General features: G+C 56.0%; 1 long non-coding RNA gene across 3 annotated transcripts; it reads left to right on the forward strand.

Moving 5' to 3' along the window:
* The first annotated feature begins 1109 nt into the window (after nt 1–1109).
* Nucleotides 1110–14130, forward strand: LOC142012910 (uncharacterized). 3 transcript variants are annotated; one of them, XR_012645502.1, is made up of 5 exons: nt 1110–1205; nt 10417–10535; nt 10616–10722; nt 10839–12519; nt 13042–14130. It is a non-coding gene; the product is annotated as an uncharacterized LOC142012910 (long non-coding RNA). The 3 variants fall into 3 exon arrangements; XR_012645503.1 differs by having other exon boundaries at nt 10839–12149; XR_012645501.1 differs by having other exon boundaries at nt 10839–12143.
* The last annotated feature ends 566 nt before the right edge of the window (nt 14131–14696 follow it).

The following is a 14696-nucleotide window of genomic DNA, read 5'->3' on the forward strand; positions in this document are numbered from 1 at the left end:
TCCGGACGTGCCCCGCCGCCCGGCACATAAAGCACCGGGCCTCCCCCAGGGTATAAAAGACCCGGTACTGGGCCCCTTGATAGGGCACCAGTATAGTCCCCTCCTGGGCCACCCCGGCGGAAGGAGAGCACGTGCCGGAGGGCGGGGTCTTTACAGCCTAGTGGGAGGGGACTCAGGACCGTCAAAGGCCGGCCCAGGGCGGTGAGGAAAGGCAGAAGGGCAGAGTTGGGAAGGAAGGGTGGAACAGAGGAAAAAACCACCCGCACGCCCAGGTCCTCCAGCGGCTCCAGGGGCACGTGCACGCCCCCAACCACCAGGCCCCTCTCCACCGCCTCCTGGGCGGCGGCCTCCGAAGCCAGGAAGAAGACGATCTTCCCGAACATCCGAGAGGCCGCCACCACGGCTGCGGGCCCCACCACCCGTGCCAACGCCCGCACGTAGGTCTCCACGTGGGGCGAGGCAGCCACCAGGAGGCAGCGGACTCCGTGCCTCCTGGTGAGCGCGGGGAAGGGGCCGCGACCGTTGGGGATGGTAGTCCTGGCAGAGGCGGCAGGAGCAGGGGGCGGGGCAGCGGCTGCCGCCTGGGCGTACGACCTGGGGGCCGAGAGGTCGGGGCCCCCAGGAGCGGTGGAGGGAGCAGGGGGAAGGGGAGAAGGGGAGGCTGCACTGGGTGTTTGGGCAGCCTGGGGGAGAGTCCCTGCCACGGGAGGTTTGGCCTTCCGGGCGGGGCTCTTGCCCTTTCTTGTCCCCTGGCCCTTCCTGCCCTTTTGGGGGGGAGGGTTTGGGGCTGGGTCGCCAGGGGGCACCGCGGCGGAGGCAGTAGGAGCCCCGGAGCCTGCGCCCGCACCCTCAGCCGACGTGGTCGTGAAGTTCTGGCAGCCCTGGACGAGTGGGCCGCCGTTTCGGGGATAGGAGGGGTGACAGTGGAGGGGAGAGGGAGGGAGGGGTCACCAGATGACCCTCCAGTGGGCGTGGGGGTCATATTGGTGGGTTTGAGGGGGAAAAAGTTTATTGAGGGTGGGGGCCTTTAAGAGGGAGCGGGGGAGGGGGAGGAGAGTGGAAGGGAAGGAAGGAGTGAGGCGTGGCTGCCCCTCCCCCACTGGCCGGGCTGAGGACCCAGTCAGATGGGGGAAGGGCAGGGCAAGGGCAGCAAGGTCAGGGAAAGGGAGACACAAAAGAAAGGCCACAACTCCCAGCACAAGAGGGTAAGAGGGCTCCTGTTTCTGCACTGGGGTGTGGAGGGAATCAAAGTTTGTTTGTGTGTGTGGGTTGTGGGGGGGCTCAGGCGCTTAAGTAAACAGAAAAGGGGGGGGAAGGGGCGTGGGCACGTGGGGGGCAAAGGAGGAGGCACAGCCAACTTAAGGGGGATGGCGGGGTTAATGGGGAGAGGGGTTGCCCACGTGCGCCTGAGGGGCAGGCCCGCAGCAGCTGCTGCTGCAGAGCCTCGAGATGGCAGGGGAGAAGGCAGGGGCAGCTGATTGGAGGGGCCCAGGTGGAGGGGGCCCCAGCGGCAGCTGGGTGTGTGGGGGGCAGTAGAAGGGGGGGGGGGTGGCTGCAGGGGTGGGGCAGGGGCCACGCCCTAACACCCCACCCCTGGCTATGCAGCTCCCCCCCGGAGCCCCGGTGGAGAGGGGCCCTGCCCAAACTCACCCCTCCCCAAGCCACTCCACAGGAGGCTGTGTGGAGGGAGCCCAACTGCCGCTTTAAGAGAGCCCCCTACCTTCTCCAGGTGGTGAGGATGCAGCAGCTGCTGGTTGGAAGGTGGGCCCAAATGGGGGGCCAGCAGTTTCTCCCCCAAAAGATGGAAAAAGGGGAGGGGGCCCTGATGTAGGGCAGGGGGCAAGAGGCCCCCACCCTCCACCCACTCAGCAGTTCCTAAAAGAACTGGGTGAGGGTTGGGGGGAGAAGATAGAGCCTGCCTGCCCGAGGCAGGAGGGAGGCTGACCCCAGAAAGGGAGGGCGGTGGGGAAGGCAGCCCTGTGGGGGCTTCAGCCAGCCGAGGCCGGCCAGCCCCCAGATGCTCGCCTTCCAGCCGTGGGAGAGGGTCCCACGGCAGCAGCAGCAGCCCTGCAGGAGCACCTGCAGCTGGCCTCCTGCTGACTCAGAAGCCGAGGAGGCTGCGCAGAGGCCCTGGTGGGCGGCCCCGGAACCAGAACACCAGAGGCCTGCCCATCAGAGGGCAGGGCCTAGGGCTGGAAGAGCCAAGGGCAGGGCTCGGGACCCATTAAAGCCTGGGCCTCCGGGCAGGGAGGAGGCGCCTGCGCGAGCTCCCCAGTGCCAGGGGCAGAGGGCCTGTTGCCGCCCGGTCAGGCTGGAGGAGCAAGCCCCCAGCGGCCCCGAGCAACCACGGATCCAGATGCCCCAGGGGGACTACCCGGACTTCCCAGACCTGCCAGGACCCTCACGCCGGTGGAGACCCCCCGCCTTGGAGGAAACTCCGGACGTGGCCAGACTGGCGAGGGTGAGCGACCACGAGGCCCCAGGAGCGGCCTGCCCCAGAGTCCCGGCGGACCCCTGCAGCCCCCAGGCCTAGGATCGCCTCAGGCCCACCATGCTACTGCCGCCAGACTATCCCAATGACATCGACATGAGCGACTGGCCGGAGCCCCCGAAGGTGGACGATTTGGAGGAGACCGACCCTGCGGGACCCCCTGACCAGATGGACTGGGACCTTCCCCTGGTGGAGGTAGAGGTAGGAAGTGGCCCGGGGAACGACGCTCCCAAACCCATGGCAGCATGTTGCGGCCTGGATCCCCACTGCCGTGGTCGTGTGTGAGCGACCCCCTGGGCCGGGTTGCAGTGGAGTGGGAGGGCCTGCGAGCCCCTACCCGCTCCTTGATAGGGCCAGTCCGTGCTGGGCCTGTGCTCAAACCCTTGTGAACTGCTGCCCCACCCTAGACTGAGGGCTGGGCCGGGATTGTGTTACAACTGTGAACTGCTGCCTGCCCTGAATTGAGGGCTGGGCCTGTACTGTGTTAGTATTGTGAACTGCTGCCCCGCCCTAGACTGAGGGCTGGGCCCGTGTTATAACCCTTTTTTGGTTGCTGCCCCGCCCTAGGCCATGGGCTGGGCGTCCCAGGACTCTTACACGTGGTGGAGAATGGGGGTAGTCGGTCCCCGCCCCTGACGTAAAGGGTGAGGGAGTGGGCTCGCAGGCCCACAGAGCAGAAGAGACCTCCAGACAGTGCGGGTAACTATCCACTTTTTTTTTTTGTTGGTTGTTGTTGTTGCTATCCCCACTCCAATGATGGAGATTGACAAGCTGCTGAAGTACTTAGCAGAAAGTCAGCAAAAGCAGCAGACTGCCCAGCAACAGCAGCTGCTCCAGCAGCTAGGAGCACAGCAGACACAGCTGCTGACTGAACTGATGGCCCAGAACCAGGAGCACCAGAGGCAATGTCTGCAGCAACTAGCAGCCCTGGTGCCATTGCCGGCAGAGCCACGGCAGGGAGCCCAAGGGGGAGGCCCCGCATCAGTCCTGCCAGTACGGCTAACCAAGATGGGACCAGCGGATGATCTGGAGGCCTTCCTAGTCACCTTTGAACAAGTAGCGGTGGTGGCTGGGTGGCCTCGGGAACCAGTGGGCTACCCTGCTGGCCCCTTATTTGACCGGGGGGGCCCAGAGGGCTTATCGGGCCCTATCTATTGAAGATGCCCAAGATTATGACCGGGTGAAAGCAGCCGTCCTCGATGCCCTGGATGTTACCCCGAGACCTTCCGCCAGCGGTTCCGGACCCTGACCTATGACCCGGGGGCCCGGCCGCGGTGCGTGGCCCAGGAGCTAAGGGACGCGTGCCGGAGGTGGCTGCAACCGGAAGTGAGGACCTCCCTAGAGCTCATGGAGCAGGTCCTCCGTATCCTCCCTCCAAGAGGGCGGGCTTGGGTGCGGTGCCACCGGCCTACCACCGTTCAGGCTGCTGTCAACCTTATGGAGGACGTCCTTGCCGCGGAGGAGCCAGAGGCACCCATGGGTGCGGCCCAGGTGGCACGGCCTACTCGCCGGGGAGTCGAGAAACAAGGGGAGCCCCGCTCTGAACTGCCCGGCCTGCTACGAGAATCAACCGGTCCCCATCGGAGGCTACCCTGGAAGCCAGGCCCCAGTAACCCCCAGACAGGATCCGACAGGGCTACCAACATGCGGCTACCAGGTCCAGGTGGGTGCCAGACCCACGGGGGGCCCCAACCAGTGCTGGGACCCTGCTTCCACTGTGGGCAATGGGGACATCTCCAAAGGGACTGTCCAGAACAACTCTGCAGCTTTGGCTGAGTATGGGCGGCCGAAAAGAGGGCGCGACCCCCACAGGCGCCCACGATTATGGTCCCGGTCCTCGTGGGGACTGAGGCCATGGTCGCCTTAGTGGACTCGGTGCAGCCAGACCCTAGTCCGCCAATGGGCTGGCCTGGAGGCTGACCCCACTCTAGGGACCATTCAGCTGCAGTGCATTCATGGCGACGTGCGTCCATACCCCAGCGCGTGGGTGCCCCTGATGGTGGCAGGGGTGACCCATCATTTGGTGGTCGGCCTAGCGCCCCGACTGGCGTAGCCAGTGGTGTTAGGCCAGGACTGACCAGGCTTTGTGGGTATCTTCCGCCCGGCCACCGGACTCAGGGGGGAGGCGGCCCCTGTCCTGGAGGGGAATACTCCAGAGGATCCACCTGAGGAGAGGGTGGGGCTGGACCTGGGACCCCTAACTGAAGGATCCGCCAAAGGCTCAAAGGGGACCAGCCCTGATGACGGGGTAACCTCAGATGTCTGCCGGGACCAGAGAGACGACCCCACGCTAAGCCGGGCCTATGCCCAGGTTGTGGCAGTCGACGGGGTGGCAACGGACCTCCAGCTCGTGGCACAGTGGCCCCACTTCGAGCTGCGCCAGGAACGGCTGTGCTGGGTGGAGCGGGACCCCCAGACCCAGGAGCAACGAGCACAGCTACTGGTGCTGAAATGCCACCGACGGGCCATAATGAAGTTGGCCCATGTTATCCCCACCGCCGGCCACTTGGGCCAAGAAAAGACCTTAGCCTGGATACTTTCCTGATTCTTCTGGCCAGGGGTCCACCAGGAGGTCAAGAACTATTGTAGCTCCTGCCCCGCGTGCCAGCTTGCTGCTCCCCCACGGGTCCCTAAGGCCCTGTTAATCCCGATGCCAGTGGTAGGGACCCCGTTCGAGCGGGTGGCTATGGATCTGGCGGGCCCGCTCCCTAAGAGCGTGGCCGGGTATCAGTTTGTATTGGTCCTTGTAGACTATGCCACCCATTTCCCGGAAGCCATCCCACTGTGCAATATTATGGCCCGCACTATCGCGGGAGAGCTAATGAAGATCTTCGCCCGAGTAGGGCTGCTGTGGGAACTTCTCACCGATCAGGGAACCAATTTTACATCCCGCCTGATGAAGCAGGTCTGTGCGCTCCTGGGGATTAAGCAACTACACACCTCTGTGTACCACCCCCAGACGGATGGCCTGGTAGAGCGCTTTAACCGTACGCTGAAGGAGATGCTGCGCAAAGTCCCACCAGAGGACCTACACCAGTGGGATCAGCTGCTACCTCCCTTGCTTTTGGCCATCTGGGAGGTGCCCCAGTCCTCCACGCGTTTCTCTCCATTCGAGTTACTGTACGGATGCCGCCCCCTGGGGAGTACTCGACCTTATGCGGGAGGTCTGGGAGCAAACCGCGTCCCCCTCATAGGGACTGCTACAATATGTCTTCCAGCTCCAGAAGCGCCTGGAACAGGTAGGGACCCTCGCAGAAGAAAACCTGAGAGCTGCACAGGCGTCCCAAGCCCGAACCTACAACCAGGAGGTGCGGAGCCGCAGTTTCGAGCCAGGTGACCAGGTCCTGGTCCTGCTACCTTCCAGCGAATCTGAGTTGCTGGCTAGGTGGCAGGGACCTTACGAGATTATTTGAGCCGTGGGGCCTGTCACCTATGAAGTTTACCAACCCGACCACCGTAAGAAGACGCAGCGATACCATATCAACCTCTTAAAACCGTGGCAGGACTGGGAGGGCTTCATGATAAACCCCTGCCCCCTGGACCCCGAATTGGGACCCCAGGTGCCTCACAGGGAGGAACCTGCACAACCGGTCCTTGGGGCAACGCTGACTGACAAGCAATGGAAGCAGGCCCAGTGACTCCTCCAGGCATTCCAGGAGAATTTCACCACCCTCCCCGGACACACCTCCCTGGTCTGCCATGTCATCTGTACGGAGCCTGGGAAGGGGGTTCGTGACGCCACGCGCCCACTACCCTTCCAGATGCGGGAGGTAGTGGAAGAGGAGGTACGGGCGATGCTGGCCCTGGGAGTGATAGAACCATCCCAAAGTGAGTGGCGCAGCCCTGTAGTGCTCGTCCCTAAGCCCAATGGCACTCGGAGATTTTGCATCGACTTTAGGTGGGTGAACGCAATCTCCAAATTCGATGCGTATCCAATACCCCGGCTTGACGAATTGTTGGGACGTCTGGGGGCGGCCTGCTATTTCAGTACCCTTGACCTCAGTAAAGGGCACTGGCAGATCCCCTTAGTGCCTTCTTCATGAGAGAAGACGGCCTTTGCAACTCCATCAGGCCTGTACCAGTTCACCTGAATGCCCTTTGGTCTCCACGGCACCCCAGCGACCTTCCAGCGGCTTATGGACCATCTACTTCAGCCCCACCGGGACTACGCCGCAGCCTACCTCGACGACATCGTCGTATATAGTCGCCATTGGGAGGAACACCTGGACCGGGTGGCAGCGGTCCTTAGGTCCCTGAGGGCAGCTGGCCTGACGATGAACCTGAAGAAGTGCCGCATTGGATGGCAAGAGACGACTTATCTCAGGTACACTATAGGAGGGGGCCAGGTAAAGCCCCTCGTGGACAAGGTGCAGGCCCTAGCGGCCTGCCCTCCCCCCAGTACCAAACGGCAGGTATGACGGTTCTTGGGACTGGCAGGGTGCTATCGACGCTTCATCCTGCAGTTTGCCTCAATTGCCGCCCCCCGACTCAGCTTTTGACAAAAGCCCAGCCGCAAAGGGTGGTATGGACCGCAGCTACGGACAAGGCATTCCATACACTGAAACAGTGCCTAATGCAGGAACCTGTCCTCTACAGCCCCGACTTCACCCGTCCGTTCATCCTGCAAACTGATGCCTTGGGGGTAGGCCTGGGGGCTGTCCTATCCCAGGAGATTGACAGAGAAGATCATCCAGTGGTCTATATAAGCCGGAAGCTTTTCCCAAGGGAACAGTGCTACGCTGTAATAGAAAGTTAGGCCCTGGCTGTGAAGTGGGCCTGCGACGCCCTTAGATATTACCTGTTGGGAGCCCCCTTCATCCTAATTATGGACCATGCTCCTTTACAGTGGCTGTCCCGAATGAAGGATACCAACGCCCGAATTATGCGCTGCTATTTGGCGTTACAGCCATATGCGTTCGACGTACGTCATTGGGCAGGTAAGGACCATACAAATGCTGACTTCCTTTCACGCCTGGGGGAGATGGAGGAGTCTGCCCCCATGGCACAGGAGACAGACTTGAGGGGGGGGAGTGTAGTGAGTCAGTATTGCCTCCTGCTGACTCAGAGGCAGAGGAGGCTGCGCAGAGGCCCTGGTGGGTGGGCCCGGAGCCAGAACACCAGTGGCCCGCCCCTCAGAGGTCAGGGCCTAGGGCTAGAAGAGCCAAGGGCAGGGCTCGGGACCCATTAAAGCCCGGGCCTCTGGCAGGGAGGAGGCGCCTGCGTGAGCTCCCCAGCGCCAGGGGCAGAGGGCCTGTTGCCGCCCGGCCAGGCTGGAGGAGCAAGCCCCCAGCGGCCCCGAGCAACCACGGATCCAGATGCCCCAGGGGGACTACCCGGACTTCCCAGACCTTCCCAGACCCGGTGGAGACCCCCCGCCTTGGAGGAAACTCCGGACGCGGCCAGACTGGCGAGGGTGAGCGACCACAAGGCCCCAGGAGCGGCCTGCCCCAGAGTCCCGGCGGACCCCTGCAGCCCCCAGGCCTACGATCGCCTCAGGCCCACCATGCTACTGCCGCCAGACTATCCCAATGACATCGACATGAGCGACTAGCCGGAGCCCCCGAAAGTGGACGATTTGGAGGAGACCGACCCTGCGGGACCCCCTGACCAGATGGACTGGGACCTTCCCCTGGTGGAGGTAGAGGTAGGAAGTGGCCTGGGGAACGACGCTCCCAAACCCATGGCAGTGTGTTGCGGCCTGGATCCCCACTGTCATGGTCGTGTGTGAGCAATCCCCCGGGCCAGGTCGCAGTGGAGTGGGAGGGCCTGCGAGCCCCTACCCCCTCCTTGACAGGGCCAGCCCGTGCTGGGCCTGTGCTCAAACCCTTGTGCTGTTGCCCCGCCCCAAACTGAGGGCTGGGCGTGTGCTCAAACCCTTGTGAACTGCTGCCCCACCCTAGACTGAGGGCTGGGCTGGGATTGTGTTACAACTGTGAACTGCTGCCCGCCCTGAACTGAGGGCTGGGACTGTACTGTGTTACTTTTGTGAATTGCTGCCCCGCCCCAAACTGAGGGCTGGGCCCGTGTTATAACCCTTTTTGGTTGCCGCCCCGCCCTAGGCCAAGGGCCTGGGTGTCCCAGGACTCTTACAGTACCCTTCCAGAATAGCACGTTTGCCTTCCACAGGGCCTTATCTTGGAAGGTGGAAAAAAATACCACATTGACCAACACCCTGAGAGCCCAGGATTACAACATCTAAATCCATGCCCTGATCTTCGGAGCCCTGGGTGCATCTACATGGGACCCTGATAATGAGCTGATGCTGCAAGCATGTGGAAGTGGTTGGCTCTATGCTCACATGTTGAGGCAGATCATGGCATTGGACACCATCAAATATGGTCCAGAGACATATACACAGAGTGCATCACAGGATACCAAAAATACCAGGACACATGAATAAGAACATTGACAAGTGACTCAGGGAAATTACCCAATTCCTTCCCCGACAAACTCTGTTTCTATAGAAGACCCACCAGACTCCAACGGACCAAGGGACAAACTCCACTCCTATACATATTTGCTTTATTGCTACTGACTCTGACTCTATGCACTTTATGGGATGGTGTACCCAAGAACAACTTGCTGCCTAACGCTTTAAAACTCACTCACCGTAATCTGGGACAGTGCTCATTATATACCCTATATATCTTTTTGTAACCTTTACTTGTAATTATTTATAACCCAAGCTTGACCCCAGATGTACAGTGCCTTTCCTTAAATTTGTGTAACATGAACTTGATTTCAAATATTAGCTTTAGTTACATTTTTCAGTCTGTAACTGTTGATATATAGCCTGCTTTGACAAGGAAATGGCTTACTGATCTAACAGATCTTTTCCTTTTCTAACTACAGTACCATTGTCCTAGATTCTGTATTTTAATTCACCTGTTGTGCCTGTATATTTTAGTTCCTATTTAATATAAGACCATCCTGTATTCTAAGTGTCCCTTCAATAGATGTCTATACAAGCTGCAAGGCTCATTGGTGGCCTAACTGCTCCCACTGACTTCATTGGCTATTTTATCATTCATGTAGACGGGGCCAGGAGTTCACTCCAGGGTTCCTGTCAAGAGACTGACTTTAAATAAATGGGAACAACAGTTCAACTAACTGTTGTAGGAGCAGCAGTAATCTCTGGAAAGGGAAGCCTGTTATACCTCCAGCCTCCTGTTTCACTGAACACCTGTGACATGGCTCTGCGTCCACCCTTTTCTGGAATAAAAATGCAGTCATGTAGCACTTTAAAGACTAACAAAATAATTTATTAGGTGATGAGCTTTTGTAGGACAGACCCACTTCTTCAGATCATAGCTATACAGATTCTTTTCTGATTAGGTAAGTGTCTAGTTTGGAGAGGGCTCCGCTCGTGACCCACGTGCGTTCAGGTAGGCATATCTTGTTAATTAGGGCTGGGTTTGTAAGCAGAGCTTCCTGACTAGTAGGAACAAGGGAGACCAGGTCACCATTTTCAGGTACTGCTCATTTCTCTGGGCAGAGCCAGGATGTCATCCTCAGCAGAGAGATGGGGTATGTAGGAGGATGACTTGAGGTAGAGAGTTGATTACTTGTCATGATTCCTCCCATTGGTGTGTGTGTCTGCCTCTGTCTTCTCTAGTGTGTTGGCCAACATGGTCTCTTTCTCTTTCATTGTTGTTGTTACTTCTGCTTGTTCTGTCTCCCACAGAATGTGAGCAGGCATTCTAGTTGAGTTTCCCCACAGACAAGGTCTAGGGAGCCATGAGAAAGTAGGCAGGAACACAAATTGTGTGGAGTAGGAGATGAGAGTGAAGCTGTATATTACTGTGGCCCACAAGTGGGACCAATATGGATGAGAGAGAGAAGCAAGAATAGAAGCAAGATTTCTCAAAGCAAAAGTACTTAGTGTAATGATGGCTCATCCTGAGGTTTTTCTGCTGCATTTGTAGAGGAATCATCCAGGAGCCACATCCAAAGGAGAAGCTGGCAGAAGTGGATCCGAGCAGCCTGGTCACCCTTCTAAGGAGACATGAACCATCTTCAGCTTCCTGCCTTTGCATAACTGGCTGTGAGTGCTCTGTGCTGTAGATTGCTCATCTGCACTGGCTGTAGATCTTTTAACAGGCTGTGACTTTCCTGATTGGGCAGGGCACGGTGAGCAATTGAGTCTGGAGAAGCGGCAATAGTGTGCAATGCAAAGCAACAACCTTGGATGTAGGGATGATGATCACCTTTCTACGTGGAGTCCCACAGTGGTAATGAGAGGGAGTGGCAGCACTGAATGGTGTGCCAGGTGTGAAAATAAGGGGTTGTGTGACATTGCTGATTGTGATGTTAACTGGTTTGTTTTCTTCTTTTGTGCTGTGTTCAGTAGCAAGGCAGAAGAAGTAAAGTGTCAGTCTACTCCTGTGACGTGGTGGAAAGTGAGTGAGAGCAGCCAGCCCACAAGCATTATTGATGCAAGGCAAGAGCTGTCCTGCTGGGAGCAGAGAAGCAGATAGTTTCACTGAGATAAGTATCTGTTTTGGAGAGGGCGCTGCTCATGGCCTCTGGTTTCAGACGGAGAAGCTGCAGTAGCTAGCACTGGGGTTCTAAGCAGAGCTTTCTAACTAGCAGTATTGGTTATGAGGGAGGTCACCATTTTAGGGTCTGCTCATTTCTCTGGGCATAAGCAGTGTATCCTCAGCAGCTAGATGGATGTAGTAGGAGGATGACTGCAGATGGTGAGTTGATTGTTTTCCTCGCAGAAAACACTAGAACTGGAAGGGGGCTTGAGAGGTCAAGTCCAGTCCCTTGCCCTCAGCAGGACCAAGCACTGTCTAGACTTTCCTGATGTCTGTCTATCCTGCTTTTATATGTCTCCAGTGCCGGAGATTCCACAACCTCCCTAGGCAATTTATTCCAGTGTTTAACCCCCCTGGCAATTCAGTTTTCCTAATGTCCAACCTAAACCTCTCTTATAGCAGTTTAAGTCCATTGCTTCTTGGCCTGTCCTCAGAGAACAAGCAGAACACATTTTCTGCCTCCTTCTTGTAACCTTCTTTCAGGCACTTGGAACCCACTATCATGTTTCCTCTCAGTATCCTCCTCCTTTCTAAACTTAACAAGCCTAGTTCTTTCAGTCTTCCCTCATAGCTCATGTTCTCTAGGCCTTTAGTCATTCTTGTTGCTCTGCTCTTCTCTGGATTTGTTACTTTGTCCCTCTGCCTTGTGTGTTACTCTGTCCTGCCTTTCCCTGTGTGTTGGCCAACACACACTCTCTTTCTCTCTCTCTGTCCTCTGAGGGTAGCATCTCCTAAAGTACATGGACAGGTGTTCCATGTATGCATCTTCAAAGGCTAAGTCTCAGGAGCCATGGGGAAGTAGGAAGGGATGTAAATCATGCAGGGTAGAGGATGAGAGAGCAGACCTCTGCCATTGTTGACTCATCCTCTGTTCATCAAGTAGTGCTGATGTGGATGAGAGAGGGATGCAGGGATGAAAGCAAGATTTCACACAGCAACAGACTTTAGCGTAATGATAGCTCATGCTGGGCTTTTTCTGTTGCTCTGGCAGAGGTGCCATGCAGGAGACCTGACCAGAGGAGAAGGTGGCAGAAATGGATCCAAGCAGCCTGGACATCCTTCTGAGGATATAGAAACAGTCTTAAACAGCTTTCTGCCTTCTGCATAACTGAGTATGAGTCAGTGATCATTTTTTTTCAGGTCCTCATCTCTACTGACTGTGGGATTTTTCACAGGACCTATGGCATTGAATCTGGGGAAGGAGCAATAGTTTGCTGTGCAAAGTGATTATTTTGGATGAAGGTGCAATGGACTACTGTCTAGCTGTAGTCCTGAAGCGGTAATGGGAGAGGGTGGCAAAGCCCCACAATGTGTTGGATGTGACAAGAAGTGGTTACTCAGCTCTAACTCAGATTCTTGAGTTTTCCCCCCTTGTGGTACTTTGAGTACCAAGGGAAAAGAAGTCCCCAGTTAGCGAGCCTGCGAGCATTATTGATATGAGGCAAGAGACGTCCAGCTGGGAGCGGAGCAGCTATCACTGTCACTGATGTAAGTGTCTGGTGTGGCAAGGATTCCTCCTCCTCGTGGCTCCAGATAAGGATGCTCTATTATGTAGGGCTGCATTTGTAAGCAGAAGTCCACAATTTCAGGGGTTGAAGCTGAGTGTCCTGTTCACAATGTTGGACCCAGTGGGATGACTCCAGTAGCGTTTTGCTTATCTTTCTCTTGTGTATTCTTTCGCTCTTCCCCAGTGTGTTGCCTGACACATGGTGTTTCTTGGTCCTTTCTTTTGCTTGTGTTGCCCCTTCATATGGGACATGGGCAGGTATTCTGGATTTGTGTCCTCACAGGCTACATCTTGAGAGCCTTGCAGAAGCAGGAGAGACATATAAACCATGTAGGGTGGTGGGAGCGAAGGTGGAACTATGACTGTAGCTGTTGATTTAGTCTGTGCTCATTGAGTGCGGCCACTGTTGATGTGAGAGGGAGGCAGGGATGAAGATGAGATATCACACACTTGTATAGCTTGGTGTAGGGATGGTTTATGCTTTTTTTTTCCTGCATTTGCAGAAGAATGGTTCAGAGCTCCAGTCACAGGAGAACTGACAAACGTGAATGCAATCAGCCTGGACGTCTTGCTAAGGAGATGCGAACAATCCTTAGCTTTCTGCCTTCTTCAGAACTGGCTGAGAGTAAATGGTCAGTTTTTGAACTTCTCATCTGTACTTGCTGTAGGTTCTTCAGTCTCTCCCCTCCTGCATGTGCCCATGGCCCTGTGGAACAGAGTCTGAGGGAATGACTGACAATAGTCTGTTCTACAAAGTGACTTGTTTGGAAGTAGGTGAGATGTGATACTTTGTAGTTTTTTGCCCTCCAACAGTAATGGGAATGTAGGATGAAAATTTCTGAGGCAGGTTATGGTGTTCTGCTAAGGATTCCCTATTCAAATCCTAAAGTCTGGAGTAGGCCTATAATCCCGTAGTTCAGAAACCCAGTTAGCATGAGTGGAAGGTTATCCCCGCTTGGGGCCCCTCCCCCATTTCACTTGCAAAACCCAGTGAAGGCTGTCCCAACGTGAACAGGGCCTTGGAGTTTGGAGGGCGGGATAATTGCCCCGGCAGCCACATTCCAATAAGAGGCCATGCAAATGAGAATGGATGGAGAACCAGGATATAGCACTATCCCATTTGCTATCCCAGGCTGGTACTCAAAACAAATATGTTATTGCCCTATGCTGTTACGGTCTTTTGCTTTAATCTTCTAGATAATCACCTGTGAACATGCCCATGTAAAGGCACCATCATTGCTCTTGTAGATGCATCATCTATTCAATTAGACACATAGATGTTGTTACATGTCTGCTTTATTTAAGTAACTTGTTAAAGAAAACCACTTGTACTCAAGATAAAATGTTCTGTAAACTATGGGCTAGGATACTCTGTAATCTTTTTAGATTATTGGCTTACTGTGCTCATTTCATCTTGCTGCTAGGACCTATCCAGCCTTGAGTAACACCCATGCTGTAGTTTCCACCCCCACGCCTACAAATAATCGATATAATCAATTGTAATCTATTGTGTGTCAGTGCTCCACTAAGTCGTGATGAGTGAAGTGGCACTCTACCAGCGCTGTGTATAATAAACCCTCCTGCTTGCTTCATACAGTGTCCAGATTTTGTTCCAACTGGCAGGGAGATGGCTGATGGTGGGGGCCTGCATTATGTTAGATGTGAGAAGAAGAGATTATGTGACGTTGCCAAGTGAGATACTGATTGTTTCTCTCTCCCCCAATAAACGCACACTTTAAAGGGAAAAGAAGTCAGCCGTCAAAGGCTACGTCTACACGTGCAGCCAACATCGAAATAGGCTATTTCGATGAATAACGTCTACACGTCCTCCAGGGCCGGCAACGTCGATGTTCAACTTCGACGTTGCTCAGCCCAACATCGAAATAGGCACAGCGAGGGAACGTCTACACGTCAAAGTAGCACACATCAAAATAGGGATGCCAGGCACAGCTGCAGACAGGGTCACAGGGCGGACTCAACAGCAAGCCGCTCCCTTAAAGGGCCCCTCCCAGACACAGTTGCACTAAACAACACAAGATACACAGAGCTGACAACTGGTTGCAGACCCTGTGCCTGCAGCATAGATCCCCAGCTGCCGCAGAAGCAGCCAGAAGCCCTGGGCTAAGGGCTGCTGCCCACAGTGACCATAGAGCCCCGC

Source organism: Carettochelys insculpta, chromosome 4, assembly GCF_033958435.1.
Source record: "Carettochelys insculpta isolate YL-2023 chromosome 4, ASM3395843v1, whole genome shotgun sequence".
Classification (NCBI taxonomy): domain Eukaryota; kingdom Metazoa; phylum Chordata; order Testudines; family Carettochelyidae; genus Carettochelys; species Carettochelys insculpta.